This window comes from Typopeltis vanoorti, chromosome 2 (assembly GCF_054136105.1).
Source record: "Typopeltis vanoorti isolate ZY-2024b chromosome 2, IOZ_Tvanoo_1.0, whole genome shotgun sequence".
Classification (NCBI taxonomy): domain Eukaryota; kingdom Metazoa; phylum Arthropoda; class Arachnida; order Uropygi; family Thelyphonidae; genus Typopeltis; species Typopeltis vanoorti.
Genome location: NC_143550.1, coordinates 182,104,289 through 182,119,659, shown reverse-complemented (window position 1 = coordinate 182,119,659; position 15,371 = coordinate 182,104,289). Strand labels below are relative to the sequence as shown.

Genomic DNA, 15,371 nt, shown 5'->3' with positions numbered 1-15,371 from the left:
CTTTAGACGATAGAAATATAAGATCTGATAATGTTGGAGTCTTGACAAGTAACAGACTGATTTGGAGGAAAATTGTAGATAGGAAATTAATAATGATGTAATTTTTTTCATGTAGTACTATCATATCCTGTACACCCCTTGAGGGTACATGGCAGGAATTTGATGATGATGATGATGATGATGAACATTTCAGACCACCATCGTATTTCATCCATATGGCCATTTGGGCAGTTAATGGCATTTTTCTGAAACACAGTAAAACAAGAAGTTAATTAAACTTTATTTAATCAGATATTTCAATCTCAATCTAACATATTATCTTCAGTGAGATGACAATTAAACAAGGTAAAACAACAATGGATTTCAAATGAGAAATGTGCAATACTATAATACTGCAGGTGGTCTAAAGGTTTTCTTTATTTTATTATTTCTTACATAATCCAGAAAACCAACAACAGAGACTAACCAGGAAACTTTTTTCAAGCCTTCAATAAGTACAATAGTGGTTTCTCACTAAATGATAAAATTCATCTTCCACCTAAAGACATTTACAAACATCTATGCTAATGATGAGATATGACTCTAGCACTTATTGGTTAGAGAGTAGATACATTTACCTATTTGTCAACCAGGCCAGCAGTTTGATATGTAATTTAAAAGTGACATGAAGACTATATTTATTGAACACTCTAGCCTCTTCTTCTCTTCAAGGATTAGGCATTTGTCTGTTCCGGCTTTGCTGATCTTTCCATTTTTCAGTTACTCTTCCCCCCTCTCCCTTTGGTCTATATCTATCCACCTCTTTTGGTAGTAATATCGTTCCATCCTAAATAGATGCTCTTTCCATTTCTCTCTATATTCCTTGATCTTTTCATTTACATAGTAAATATCTAGTTCTTTTAACACCATGTTCCAACATAAAAATGTGCACAAATTCACATGGAGAGAAGAGGCAAGGAATAAGAAAAGTCTCATTGACTATGTTATTGTTGATAGTGATGTTTTCTCCCTGGTGCAGGACACCAGAGTGTACAGGGGATTTGAAATTGGAAGTGATCACTATTTAGTCTTGAGCAGGATAAAATTGAATTTCATATTGAAAGAATAACATGTAAGAAAGTTTTAAAGCGAATAAAAGTTGAGCAGCTCTCAGATGTGAACTGTAGACTAAAATACAGAAATATTATTGAAAAGAAAATGAAAGAGTTTGAGAACAGGAATCAAACCTTGGAGATTCAGTGGCAAACTCTGAAGGAAACATTGATTGATTCTGCCAGAGAGGCATGTGGTGAGGTTGTGTGCAAAGATAAAAAAATCAGAACTCCCTGGTGGACACAGGAAGTTAAAGAGGCAGTGAAGGAAAAGAAGAAAGCATATCAAAAGTTCCTGGCAAATAAGACAGCTTTTACTCTTACAGAATACAGAGACAAATGTAAGAAAGCTAAACAGTGTGTAAAACTAGCTAAACAAAAGTCATGGGAGGACTTTGGCAAGAATATAGAAAATAAATATCAAGAAGGTGGCAAAATATTCTGGAGGTTGTTGAAGAAGCTTAGGAATGGAGGAAAGAGTGCTGTAAAAGGAATTAGAGATGATAAAGGTGAAATGAAAACAGGAGAAAAAGGTATCCTTGAAGTATGGAGTAATTACTTTGAAAAACTGCTAAATGAAACAAGCAGTGATGATAGCACAGTGATAAAAAACACTGACCAGTCATGCAGTCAGGAATACATATCCATACTTGAAGTAGAAAAAGCCATCAAAGGCTTGAAATGTGGAAAGGCAGCAGGAGTAGATGATATTCGACCAGAAATGCTGAAGTATGGTGGTATAAGAGTCTTACAGTGGCTGCACTGCATAGTTCAGAAAGCCTGGACAGAGGGACGAATTCCCGATGATTGGAGTAGAGCTCTCATAGTACCCATATATATAAAAAGGGAAATAAAATTGAATGTGAGAATTACAGAGGTATTTCCCTAGTGAGTGTTCCTGGCAAGATCTATGCAAGTATACTTGAGAAACATTGTGGAAGAATTGTGAAGAAGAATTGTGCAAGAAAAGCCTTGGTGAAGAACAAGCTGGATTCAGGCCAAATAGAGGCTGTCAGGATCAGATCTTCACTTTACGACAAATAGTCGAGAAAGCATGGGAATATAACAAAGATCTGTATTTAAGTTTTGTCGATTTGGAAAAGGCATATGACAAGGTGCCAAGAGAGCAGCTATTCAATACGCTGCAGTTATATGGTATCAATGGGGCATTATATCAAGCAATACTTAGTCTTTATTTGAGTTGTGAGTCAGCAGTTAGAATTGAAGGAAGTACAGGAAGATGGTTTAATGTTAAATCTGGTGTGAGACAAGGATGTACATTATCCCCTCTGTTATTCATTATCTATATGGATCACATTATGAAGGAATGTGGTATTAAACCTGATATCAAAATTGGAGATGTTAATGTCAGCTCTTTGCTTTATGCGGATGATGTTATACTTCTAAATAAATCCGCTACAAGTCTGCAAGATTCTCTGACTAAATTGAATAGCTGTTGTAATAGATATGGTATGAAGGTCAGCAATAAAAAGACAAAGACAATGAAAATAGGCAGAATCATTGAAAATGTCAACTGTGTTGTGAATGGAGAACCTGTGGAACAAGTAAAACATTTCAGCTACTTAGGCACAATTTTTACTGAAGATGGTAAACTAAATATAGAAATAGACAACAGAATCAGCAAAGCTGGTATCGTGGGAAGTCAATTGAATAAATTCATATGGAATAAGAAAGAAATTAGTCGGAACACTAAATTAGCTGTATACAAGACTGTGTTCCAACCAATTTTAACTTATGGATCTGAGAGCTGAGTCAGAAGTAAAACACTTGACAAGACTAGAGACTGCAGATATGAGAGTCCTGAGAAAGATTAGAGGCGTGAACAGATGGCATCAATGGCAATATCATATTAAAAATGAGGATGTTAGGAAAGAACTTGACATTGTTAGCATCCAGGAATGCATTAGCAGAGCTAATCTCAGATGGTATGGTCACTTAAATAGAATGGGAGAGGAAAGATTAGCAAAACAAGTGTTCTCTGCCAGGTTGGCAGGAAAACGACCCAGAGGAAGACCAAGATATAGGTGGATTGATACGGTACAAAGTGCCTTAGACGATAGAAATATAAGATCTGATAATGTTGGAGTCTTGACAAGTAACAGACTGATTTGGAGGAAAATTGTAGATAGGAAGTTAGTAATGATGTAATTTTTTCATGTAGTACTGTCATATCCTGTACACCCCTTGAGGGTACATGGCAGGAATTTGATGATGATGATGATATCTAGTTCTTTTCTGATGGCTTCATTTCTTATATGGTCCAATTTTGTGCATCCTTTAATTGCTCTTAAAAATCTCATCTCTGCACCTTGCATTTTACTATCATCTTTCTTTTTAATGGTTCATATTTCTGAACGATATAGTAGAGTGAGAGTGGTCATTACTTTATAAAGTTTGAGTTGAGTTTCCCCGTCTTGCTTTTTTCTTCAGTGTCCTTTTAATTGTTCCACAGATTTTCTGAAATTTCTTTATTTTTTTCATCTATATCTTATTTTTTAGATATGTTATTATGCAGCCTAAATAATGAAATTCTGCCATCCATTCTATTATTTTATTTTCTATAACTATTTTTCATCTAACATGATCTCAACCTTTAAATGCCGTGACTTTTGTTTTCTTTTGTGAAATTTTTAAATTGTATTGATGGCTTATTTTGTTTAATTCATAAATTGATTTTGAAGGTCATCTTCCTATCTACAATTTTCCTCCAAATCAGTCTGTTACTTGTCAAGACTTCAACATTATCAGATCTTATATTTCTATCGCTTAAGGCACTTTGTACCATATCAATCCACCTATATCTTGTTCTTCCTCTGGGTTGTTTTCCCGCAACCTGGCAGAGAACAATTGTTTTGCTAATCTTTTTTCGCCCATTCTGTTTAAGTGACCATACCACCTGAGATTAGCTCTGCTAATGCATTCCTGGATGCTGACAATGCCAAGTTCTTTCCTAATATCCTCGTTTTTAATATGATATTGCAATTGATGCCATCTGTTCACACCTCTAATCTTTTTCAGGACTCTTCTAACTGCAGTCTCTAGTCTTTGGAGCAGTTTTAACTTATGGATCTGAGAGCTGGGTCAGAACATTAATTAGTTGTATACAACTAATTTAGTGTTCTGACTAATTTCTCCCTTATTCCATATAAATTTATTCAGTTGACTTCTTACCATAGCTTTGTTGATTCTGTTGTCTATTTCCATATTTAATTTACCATCTTCATAAAAATCGTGCCTAAGTAGCTGAAATGTTTTACTTGTTCCACAGGTTTGCCGTTCACAACGCAGTTGACATTTTCAACGATTCAACCTATTACAACAGTTATTCAATTTAGTCAGGGAATCTTGCAAACTTGTAGCGGATTTATTTAGAATCCGAGGATTAATTTAGAATGAATAACAGAGGGAATAACGTACATCCTTGTCTCACACCAGATTTAACATTAAACCATCTTCCTGTACTTCCTTCAATTCTAACTGCTGACTTACAATTCTTGTGTAGAGGCTTAAGTGCTGTGAGGACATTATGTTGGAGGTTTAATGGATTTTTTACAACACTCAAAAAGAATTAAAATAGAATTTAATACTTCCTATATTTTGTCCTAGTCACTAGGACATCTACGGGGATTACAAAAACAACTAATGTAACATGCACACAAAAACTTACAATACTAAGCCCAATCACATGGGTGACACTAAAGTCCTATCTAGGTGGAGAGGCCTCTAAGGGCGGTAGTAGGTGGCCTGGAATGTAAGGTGGGACCTCTGGTGATGAGTGTTTCCCAAATCTTCGGAAGCTTAATGCAACCGTATTTGTTAAGATTTGGTTGGTTTCTGAGAGCTGCTGCTGCTTCTAAGAAAAGTCTCTCTTTCTTGAATTTGCTGTGGTGGAGCATGGTGGTTTACTTCCATGATACTCTGTGGGTGGTGTCCAAAACATGGTCAGCCAAGCCTGAATGGCCATAGTTGTGTTTAACGATGTACGACTTGTGTTCCTTCAGGCGGATGGATGCTGATCTGCCTGTACGCAAGCTTACAGGAACAGGGTACTTTGTAAACTCTAGACAGAGAGAGAGAAAGGAGCTGATCTTTCGTAGAACGGATAAGGGTAGCAAGTTTGCAGTAGGGCTTATGTGCTATGTGTAGGTTATACTTTTTTAGTATCTTGGCTATTTTTTCCGAAGTGCCTCGGATGTAGGGTATGGTGATGGCATTTTTAAAATCTTGTTGACGAGAGGGACGGGGAATGGGGGAGGAATTGATTATTTTTTTTGATACTGTGTTCGCTGTAGCCATTGGAGAGGAAAGTTCTGTGTATGTGGTTAAGCTCAGTAGTTAGGGCGGTTCCACTGTTCCTGTAAGCTTGGGAACTTTGGACAGACAGGCAGATCAGCATCCATCCGCCTGGAGGAACACAAGTCATACATCGTTAAACACAACTATGGCCATTAAGGCTTGGCTGACCATGTTTTGGACACCATCCACAGAGTATCATGGAAGTAAACCACCATGCTCCACCACAGCAAATTCAAGAAAGAGAGACTTTTCTCAGAAGCAGCAGCAGCTCTCAGAAACCAACCAAATCTTAACAAATACGGTTGCATTAAGCTTCCGAAGATTTGGGAAACACTCATCACCAGAGGTTCCAATTTACATTCCAGGCCACCTACTACCGCCCTTAGAGGGCGCTCCACCTAGATAGGACTTTAGTGTCACCAATGTGATTGGGCTTAGTATTGTAAGTTTTTGTGTGCATGTTACATTAATTGTTTTTATAATCCCCGTAGATGTCCTAGTGACTAGGACGAAATATAGGAAGTATTAAATTCTATTTTAATTCTTTTTGAGTGTTGTAAAAAATCCATTAAACCTCCAACATAATGCTGACTTACAAATCAAATAAAGACTAAGTATTGCTTGATATAATGCCCCATTGACACCATATAACTGTAGCGTATTGAATAGCTTTTCTCTTGTCACCTTGTCATATGCCTTTTCCAGATCGACAAAACTTAAATACAGATCTTTGTTATATTCCCATGCTTTCTCAACTATTTGTCGTAAAGTGAAGATCTGATTCTGACAACCTCTATTTGGCCTGAATCCAGCTTGTTTTTCACCAAGCTTTTCTTCCACAATTCTTCTCGACCGTTTCTCAAGTATACTTGCATAGATCTTGCCAGGAACACTCAGTAGGACAATACCTCTGCAATTCTCACATTCAGTTTTATTTCCCTTTTTATATATGGGTACTATTAGAGCTCTACTCCAATCATCGGGAATTCGTCCATCTGTCCAGGCTTTCTGAACTATGCAGTGCAGCCACTGTAAGACTTTTATACCACCATACTTCAGCATTTCTGGTCAAATAAATAGGGCCAGTGGTTTTGAGGCAGTATGGTGTGAGATAGAGGTGAATAGAATCAAATACTTGATGGGATGTTGTTATAGACCTGGTAATGTGGATGGTGGTGATAGTGAAATGTATAGTCAAATAAGCCAAGCAAATAAGAAAAGGGTGATCGTTATGGGTGATTTTAATTATGGCAATATAGACTGGAATGAAGAGATAGCAACTGGAAGTAAAGAAAATGAGTTTCTTGAGTTTTTGAGGGATAACTACCTCAGACAGTATGTAACAGAGGGCACATGAGGATTAAGGGTTTTCGATTTGGTCATCTCATCGGACGACGTAATTATAAATGAGGTGTCAAATCATCCACCAATTGATGAAAGTGACCATGAGGTGATTACCTGGGTGGTTGCCAGCAGTGCAAGGACCTCCATGAAAAAAGGGTATATGTGGAACTACAAGGGAGGGTGATTATGAAGAGCTCAAGAGACAGCTTGCAGGTGTAGCATGGAATGAGGAGTTAGCTGGAAAAGAGATCAATGCAGCTTGGGGGATTTTGAAAAATTATTTAGTAGATGCAATGTCTAAATGTATACCATGGGTGAGAAGGTTAAATAAGGTAGGTGTGAGATGGATGAATAAAGAGATTAAGCATGCGATACAGAGAAAAAGGGCATTGTGGAGGCAACATAAGAGAAGTGGAAGTAACCAATTTCATGAGGTCTACAAAGACCAGGCAAGGAGGGTGACTTGGTTGGCGAGAGTAGCTTAACAGACGTATGAACAGCAGTTAGCTAATGAAGCCAAAAAATATCCTAAGGAGTTCTTTCGATATGTAGCCAGTAAAAGAAAGAATGGTCATGGAAGGATGACATTGATTGGAGGAAATGGTATAAAGACAGCAGAATGTGTGGTGGAGATACTAAATGAGCAGTTCATAAAGATCTTTCAATCATGTGAATGTGACTTCATGGAGAGATTGAGAGCAGTTGATGATGGGGAGGAGAGACTGACTGTAAGTGAGCAAGAGGTGTTTGGGGAGTTGAGTAAACTAGATATAAATAAGGCTGTGGGACTTGATAATATATCACCGCATATTCTGAAGGAATGTGTCAGAGAGTTGACACCTGCCTTGACATATTTTTTTAATGCGAGTCTTGCACTTGGTCAAGTTCCTAAAGAGTGGAAGGAGGGCAAGATTGTGCCACTTCATAAAGGAGGTGATCGAACTCAAGCATCAAACTATAGGTCTATCTCTGTGTCAAGTGTTGTGGTTAAGTTGTTGGAGAAGCTTGTGAAAACTAGGATCCAGAGTTGGGTTGACAATAATGGTATAATCTTTGATGGACAGCATGGATTTGCTAAAGGGAGGTCATGTTTTAGTAATCTACTTACTTATTACAATGAAGTGACTGCTTCCTTGGACAGATGAGAAGGATACACAGTAATATACTTGGATTTCGCAAAAGCTTTTGATAGAGTACCTCACGATAAGTTGACAGTCAAACTAGAGCAGATATTAGATTAGTGCATTGGATTGGAGACTGGCTATCTGATAGGTATCAACAAGTTGAGTATGGGGGTGCGATATCCAGGAAAAGGAAAGTCACTAGTGGAGTACCTCAGGGGTCTGTTTTAGGGCCATTACTATTTAACTTGTATATTAATGATATTGGTGAAGATTTGGATGGAGATAATCAGTTGTTTGCAGATGATGCAAAGTTGGGACGAACCATAAAGAGTAGTGAAGATGTTGTGGCCTTGCAAGAAGACTTGAATAAATTGAGTGATTGGGCAAGCAAATGGGGATGTGAGTTCAATGTTGCAAAATGTAAGGTTTTAAAATTTGGAAAACAAAGATGGGATGCAGAATTTATGCTTGGTGAGAATATATTGTTAGAAGTAGAGGAAATAAGAGATCTGGGGGTGATAGTGGGTAAGGATTTAAAATTTAGGGGACACATCGCCAAAATTGTGAAGACAACACAAAGAATTCTGGGAATGATGTGGAGGACACTGACGTGTAGAAGTAGGGAGATTCTTGTTCCATTGTATAAGGCTCTGATTAGGCCACACATGGACTCTTGTGCCCAGATTTGGTCACCGGGTTTTTGGATGAAGAGATGTTGGAAAGAGTCCAAAGGCGACTGACTAAGGTAGTTTCTGACCTCTGGAATGTTGAGTATGAGGAAAGATTGAGAATATGTAATTTGCAGAGTCTGGTGGAGAGAAGGAAGAGGGGAGATATGATAGAGACCTACAAGTTGGTAAGGGGGTGTTATAAGATCAATGGTGGAGAAGTTCTACAGAAAATAGTGGGAGATCAGGGGAGAACCAGAGGTCATCCCTGGAAACTGTATAAAGAGGGTGTGAGTAGGGGAGTGAGAGGCAGGTTTTTTTCGTGCAGAATTGTGAATGACTGGAATGCCTTGCCTGAGAGTGTAGTGTCTGCAAGGAGTTTGAGTGTGTTTAAGACATGGTATGATGAGATGTGTGTGTGATAAAAGGACCTCCCAGATGAGTCTTTGACTCCATGAGGTCTTGTTTAATAATAATAATAATAATATCATCTATTCCTGCTGCTTTTCCGCATTTCAAGACTTTGATGGCTTTTTCTACTTCAAGTATGGATATGTATTCCTGATTGCATGCCTGTTGAGTGTTTTTACCACTATACTATCACTGCTTGTTTCTTTTAGCAATTTTTCGAAGTAATTACTCCATACTTCAAGGATATTTTTTTCTCCCATTTTCATATCACCTTTATCATGTCCAACTCCTTTTACAGCTGAATCTTACTTTTACATCTGAAATTATTATTATAAAAATAGGCATCTCCATTTATGTTGAGGACCTTTGCTGAAGACCCACACTAACATTTATTCCCAAAATGCCTATCATACCTTTTCTTAAGCACGTTAAACGGTTTCTGGCAATCCATCCAATGACAAATGTTCGAGCAAAAAAAATCTAGTCCTCACAATTTCTTTAACCATATTCTTATACGACTTCCAGTGGTGAGCCCTTATTCTCCCTTTCCAATCATTATATGCTAAAAAAATTCTTCTGCAATCCTATAAACAGTAACTTACATGATTCTATTGATCCTTTATTGAACAATCCTTCCCACCCCTTCTTTCAACCATGATTCCTCCCCTTTCTGTTGGACCTATAAAAACAAGAGGAGTAGCTGCTCAGTATCCCTTTTCAGCGCAATTATAAGCATACTGAGCCTACTTCTCTTTTTCCTATTTTATTCCATCTATCTCTATCTTCTGGAACAGCTCTCCTCATGAAGCATTCTCAAACAATTACAATCTGTGATTTCAAAAAAAAAGTCAACAAACTTCTTTCTCAATCATCACCTTCATCCCACACACATAGCAGTGGTGTGCTAACAGGTTCTTTAACATCTGATGTATGGGATCAATATAAAATCATCTACATACCAGTGTCATCATCTCAGTCACTTGATTCTGGGTCCTCTCTACCACCTCTTCATCCCTAAGAAATAATCCAAGGCACCTAAATCTGGGCAAAAATAGTTTAAATGTGTGCATATTAAAAGACTTGTAAAAAGAGGATAAATAAACTTGCTCATCTCTACTGTGTTCAACATATAAATAATCCTATGAGTATTTTTGTCCATTTTTACAATATGTCCTCTGAACTTCAATTCCCTATACACCATCAGTCCTAAATACCCAGCCTCATCCTGCAGTTTAATTCCATCCATGTAATACATAGCTTGTAATCTGATGTATGGCAAAATGTAATCTTGCTTACCAGACTGAAATGACAACCATTATCCTTTGTCCACAACTCCAATCTATTTAAATCATTCTACAAGATCTCTACATCACCTATATTAACCCTTTAACTGCTGAGAACGTATTATTATGGGCTCGGAAATACATGCTTGCTTTGCTGAGCCCGTATATGTATGGTTGGCACGCTTCCCATATTCAGACTATTTTTTAGTATGGAAAGAATCCTCATAAGATATTCAATAGATTGGCAACAGATATTCATTGGTTGGCAATAGATGGGTTCCTCCATCTATTGCCAACCAATTGAAGTTTATTTGACTTGGGTTTCTGTCCTTGTATGACATCTAAAGAGAAAAATTTTAACTGGTGCAACTAATCATATGCAGCACGATGCATACATGCATACATACTGCGGGATTTCAGGGATGTCACAAATATGGTGTCTACCAGTAAATATCCGTGTTATCTTACTGATGATCAAACTGATGAATCGTTAACAACAAATGAGTCGGGAGAAGAATTGTCTGAGTTAAGTGAATTGTGTACTTCAGATGAAGATCCTGGTGATGTAAGTGTTACAAGCGAGAAAGAGAGTGACAAAAGTTTCGATATGAACGTGCGTAAGCAAATGCATACCAAAGTTGTATCGTTCAAGTGGCGTGATGATGCATTCACTCCAAGTGTACACGAATTTGATAGCAGTAATTCAGGAATAATCACAGGTAATATCACTGATGATTCTTCAGCTTTAGATATTTTTGAACAATTTTTTACCATAGAAGTAATGACAACAATAGCTGATGAAACAGACAAGTTGTCATACCTTCAACAAAATAATAGACCATCTATACCATCTTCATGACTAAAGCAGTATAAAAACACCACCCCTCAAGAACTTTACATTTTTCTAGCTATTACAAAAAACTATTTTTCCACCTTCTGGATATGACCATACTCTAAATTCCCACTGTCTCTATAATGTAAAATTTGGAAAAAAACACAAACTTAGCAGACTATCAACTCATGCTTATCAAGGAAATAATTGAAAAGTACCATATCCCCAGAACAACAGGGAGGTTGAAAGGATGTCCATCACCTGGAGATCAACCACTGCGTCTCAAAGAAAGGCATTTCCCTTCTCTTGTACCTTCTACTGAGAAGCAGAAGAATGCAGCTTGATTTTGTTATGTCTGTTCCAATACCACTCTTAAGCAGAAGAAGCGTCGTGAGAGCCGGTGTATGTGCACCAAATGTGACGTAGGACTCTGTGTACAGCCCTGTTTTGAAAAATATCATTCCATGCTAAAATTTTAGGATTTTCATATCCTGGCACTTGGTAGGCTTAATAATAACTGTGTGGTAAATAATAGTGCTCTTTATATATTTTGATTAATTTCTATATAAATTAATGTGTGTAATTTGCATAATCAAGTGGACATCCCTTGATTATGCAAATTTTATAAAACACTATTATTGCCATTTTTGTGAGTGAATAAGTGTATATCAAGAATGTATGATGCTGTCCGGACCTCTTACTTCAGTACAAAATTTAATTTATTTTATTTATAAATTTTTTGCAAAATGTTTTCAGCACATGGGACAATGTCAGTAGAAAATCAGCAGTTAAAGGGTTAAGCACTGTCCTCTCTAGTTCAGAATTATTAGTAAAGAACTGGATATCCCCCACCCCTTCCAATTCATTCCCGATATTAATAATGTACAAATTAAACAGCAGTAGTAGTCCAAGTACAGAATGTTCATTCTACCATGTCTGATGTGATTCAATATGATTTAGTCAAGGAAGTTCATAACATAACTGTTCTTTCTCACTTATAAAAGGCACAAGTTTTCCAATTCATTTTAAGAGATAATCATCAATCCAGTGAACTTAACTCACTGCAGATTTTATAAAATATCAAATAAATTCCAGGTCCTTTGATTTCAAAACTCATTGCTTCTCAAGTTTGTTACAAGAATAGTACAATGCTGCAATGGAATGCAGCATAATTATATTCCAAGACATTTCTATCAGTTGAAGGAATATGTATGCAATTTAAATAAATTCACATTTTAAGAGCACATAAAATATATACATAATAAAGTTATTTCTGCAGGAAGTTAAAATGCATATTTAATTTTAAATATTAAATATTTTGACATGACTTTTAATAACAGTATTAATTTTTTTTTTTTTTTAGAAATATAAGCAAGCTGTTTTTTTGTTCTGCCATATCCTGCTAAAAGCTATGAAATACATATTCAATATACAGATTATAAGGTAGTTTTCATCAGCCTAATGTAAACTATCAAATCACCTCAGATCCATGGAAAAACAAAGCGAGTGAGAAATATTCCAGCATTACACTGTTGTTTATTGTTTCCCATGCCAATCAAACCACAATTCTATTTACACTGAGTCAACAGATTTTTAGTTTGCATTTACATGATTGAATATCTTGAACAAAACTGAACGTTTTCATAACTGCCAGGTTCCTGTTCCTGATAATCTTTAAAAAGTTACAAAAAATAATAAAAAAACAAACTAATTAAAACTCCCAAAGTGGAAGCCGCTGAAATTGCTGCTCACATCATCCAACTTGAACATGTTCCTTCAATTGAAAAGGTCAGCATCCTTGACTTGCAAAAAAAAAAAAAAAAAATTAAAATTAAATAAAATATTATATCAGAGATTTAACAGCAATCCAGACTCATGCTATTGATTATTTCAGAGGTTTGGCAGCTCCATTATATAAAGATGAATGTAAAACTCCCAACAAACTAGAACATTACATGCCCACTGATGCAAACTATATAGGGGGTGCCACTAATTTTTCTCCCACACTTCTGAGGACAGCTATATCCGAAATAGTTTTTCATCTTATGAAAAACCATTTTGGAAAAACCGGTTATCTGTCACTTGTTATTACTTTCCAATTTTTGTATGTACCTATATTTTTTAGCATGTTTCAGGTCTTTATGTATTTTAAAATCTTGTTTTTGTTGATCCTTCAATTATACAGTGAATTTTTAACTTAGTTTTTTAAGTCTTTACTTTTCGCATCCGTTTATATCTCTTATACTTTGAATTTCTTTCTTTCTTTCTTTATTTCTACCATACTTATTTCTGTAATTTGATTTTAATTTAGTATTCCCATATTCTAATTTCATTCAATTTTATACCATTGGTTTGATTCAGTACTTTTATATTTCAGTGTTTATACATTTATTTTAGATTCCAATTTTATTCGTTATTCTTCCATATATATTTAAATTTTATATTATTCCCCCCCAAATGATTTACTCTAATTTTAAAGGCAAATTCATTACATAGTTAACTTAGTTCCCATACTGTTTCCATACATACAGAAGAAATTAAAACTACCAAGGTAGGTTTCATGATGTCCTTTATTTCTCTAATCAATGAAACACATGCCTTCTTTTTATTAATATAATTTTAACCACATCCCATGGCATAATCATATATTAAATGTAGCCAAAAACAATTTATTAAAGTAGAGAGTTCATTAAAAAAAAAAAGCTTGCTTATACTTCATTTAAACTAAAGGAGCAACATGAATCTAAAGTTCAGAACACCATTAAGTAAAAAAAAAAAATAATAATAATAATAATAATTTTTTTTTTTGTATGTGAGACACCTAAATTAATTCAACAGTCACACTGAACAATGAAACGGAAACTACAAATTTGTTAATGTTAGACATTCTGTTAAAAAGTAACATGCATTCTGTTAATTTAAACATCACTTCTATTCAATAAGTATATCTTTAGGTATACCTATCAAATACCAGTATACAATGTACAAACTGTAGAGAAGAGAATTTCTGAAAAAAATTACCATTAAAATTTATCATTGAAGTAAATATAAAATTAATAGAAAAAAACATTCTGGTGAATGAACATACTGAATTCACAGTATTTATAAGTTCTTATAGAGAGAAGGCTTTTGATATGATTATAAAATCAATACTATTATAGTAAAGATATATAAATACCTTTACTATAATGGAATTGTATCTATACACGTCACTATTCTCCAACATGAATTGTCACAAAGAGAAAGAAACTGTCTTGAAAAGAAATATTTAATACTTTGTTAAGACATCTCTGTATTCAAATAAGAATTCACTCCATTCCTTCCTGAAAGTTTATTCACACAGAATCCTTCATCATCTCAGTCTGGGTGCAATTCATTGCTCCAAAGCACTGCTCAGATGAGCATGAAAAAGTTGATGAAGGAAAGAACAAGGTGAATTTCCACATTATTGCATTAAACCACTAATGCACTGTGGTATATGGAGTTCTCTGCAACTAATAGGGCTAAAGCTTAACTCTTTCAAAAAATAGCCTCATACTACCATAATCACAACTTTAGCAGTCACATACAGAACTGGATATATTATATAAACATAATATACATACATTCATCAGATACATATTTGTAGATGCAATTTTATGTATTTTATGCACTTAGCAGTCACAACTTGAGACAGAGAGCTTGAGAGAATGTCCAGCTATAATTCATTTTATAAATCAATATTCTAATTGGTTAAAAAGACCAGCAATTATTCCTGTTCTCCCATTCCTTGTATGATCTGCAAAAGGGCAGGCGTACATGTTGCAGCACAAACATTGTGATTTTCCATCATCACATAATGTTTCAAATAATGACTTTGGGTGTCCATCTGTACTACAGTCAGGCAAACTGAGAGCAGAGGCATAGCTAGGGAGGAGCAGAGGGGCGGTCTGCCCCATGTAGCACTTTGAACCTTTTTGAAATTTCGCAGTTAATTCTAAAACACAGTCTCGAGAACTCATTTCCAAATATTGTAATACTACTGTGAATTTTCCTCACAATTGCTGTAAGTGTTGCTAGTTGTCAGGGGAGTTTTTCTAAATAAAATAGATTAAGAATACCTACATTATTATGAAATAGACTTCGCCAATGTCATCGATGATTTTGCTAACAGAAAAGTAAGAAAAATAATATTTTAGAATGTTGAAATTAAAGTTTTACTTCAAAAATAAACAGCATTTTAATTTATTTACCTATATGTCGTTTTGACTTTTTGTAGTATTTCTGGTGTGTATTGAGAAGGGTGGCAAAAGCTCTAGCTA

The 15,371-nt window shown here is 35.5% G+C and overlaps 1 protein-coding gene across 1 annotated transcript in view; it reads right to left on the bottom strand.

Moving 5' to 3' along the window:
• The window catches only part of LOC150109710 (uncharacterized), a 493,008-nt gene that overhangs the window by 65,412 nt on the left and 412,225 nt on the right, over window positions 1-15,371 (bottom strand). The gene's annotated exons all lie outside the window — the stretch shown is intronic.